Consider the following 1,737-nt stretch of genomic DNA (forward strand, 5'->3'; position numbering starts at 1 on the left):
AGAAGAAATTATGCTATCTGTATGGTTGGGTGAAGAAATAGGAAGTTTTATTTTTTCTTCTTTACCCAGTAAAGGTTATATTGCTGTTACTTTGCAGGGGAACCATCTGTTTCCACAAAAATGCCTTTTTCAGTTAATGAAAGTTTATATCATTTTGTTAAATTGTGGGGATATTCTAAGAAAGTCAATTTTTTTCAAGGTATATCTTGGCAAAGTTAAACTAAATGCATTAACAATTTTAAAGTAAGTTATGTTTATAAAGCAGCCTCAATACTCTCAGTCCTAGGCTTAAGAAAATAAGTCCTCTTGAAATTCCCTTGTAGTACAGCAGGTTAAGGATCCAGCATTGTCACTGTAGGAGTGCTGGTTTGATCACTAACCTGGGAACGTCCACATGCCTCAGGTAAGCGAAAAAGAGAAAAAAAAAAAAAGAATGCAAGTCCTCTTGTTGTTTGGACTGTAAAAACCCCTCCCTGGATTAATGCATGCTAACAAATTTATCTGATTTTAAGAGGTTTTAATAAATTTTGGTATGTTATGTATGTGTAATCCTCATCTATTTCTCCATTTTCAGTGTCACTCTTGTTTGAAATCATGGAAAACTGGAATCTCACTTCAGATTTCATTCTCCTAGGACTCCTTAACCACACAGGACCACATCTATTTCTCTTTGTGATGGTTCTGAAAACTGCCTTGGCCTCCTTAGTTGGGAATGCCCTCATGCTTCTCCTGATTCTCCTGGACCCCCAGCTCCACAGGCCCATGTACTTCCTACTGAGCCAACTCTCCCTCATGGACATGATGCTGGTTCCCACAATTGTTCCCAAAATTGCTGCTGACTACTTGACTGCCAGGAATTCTATCTCCCCTGCTTGTTGTGGGTTGTGGATCTTTTTCTTCCTCACTTTGGGAGGGAGTGAGTGCTTCATCTTAGCAGCCATGTCCTATGACCACTATGCTGCTATTTTCCATCCTTTGAGATACCCTGTACTCATGAGCTAGCAGTTATGCCTGGGGATGATTTTGGGGTCTAAGTTCCTGGGTGCAGCTGATGGACTTATGCAGGCTGCTGCTACCCTGACCTTCTCGTATTGCAGTTCACATGAGATCAATCATTTCTTTTGTGAAGCTCCATCTCTGGTGCTTTTGGCTTGTGCTGACCCATCCCTCTTTGAGTCTGTCATGTCCATCTGCTGTGTGTTAATGCTCCTGGTCCCCATTTCCCTCATCCTGATTTCTTATAGTCTCTTTCTCTCTACAGTTCTCTGGTTGTGCTCTATTGATGCCCACAAGAGGGCTTTTGCCTCCTCCTCCTCACACCTATCTGTGGTGGGACTCTCTTTTGGAGCAGCCATTTTTACCTACATGAGACCCAAATCATACGGATCTGCAAACCATGATAATATTGTGTCAGCATTCAATGCTATCTTCACCCCAGTGCTGAACCCCTCATCTATAGTCTGAGGAAGAGTAAGGTCAAGGGAGCACTGAGAAAAAATATCGATTGATGTGTTGCTTTAAAGCATGATTAAGGCTACACTGATTTGTCTGTAATATCAAAGCTATACAAAGTGATTACGCAAGATTTCCTTGAAGGAGGTTATATACACATTATATCTCTGTTATTTCTATTTCTACTTTGAAATACATGTGCAACTCCATATTTTGGTATTATTTATTGAGCAGTCATCAATAAATAAAACTGTGAATTATTAAAAAATACATTACTCACAAATT

At 39.9% G+C, this 1,737-nt stretch overlaps 1 pseudogene; it reads left to right on the forward strand.

The window, feature by feature from the left end:
* Window positions 1-594: 594 nt before the first annotated feature.
* LOC106509611 (olfactory receptor 2T12-like) lies at window positions 595-1,532 on the forward strand (annotated as a pseudogene).
* The last annotated feature ends 205 nt before the right edge of the window (window positions 1,533-1,737 follow it).

This window comes from Sus scrofa, chromosome 2, assembly GCF_054392235.1.
Source record: "Sus scrofa isolate SSC_HxYL_T2T_F1_AM1 chromosome 2, Sscrofa_HxYL_maternal_Yorkshire_Landrace_v2.0, whole genome shotgun sequence".
NCBI lineage: Eukaryota > Metazoa > Chordata > Mammalia > Artiodactyla > Suidae > Sus > Sus scrofa.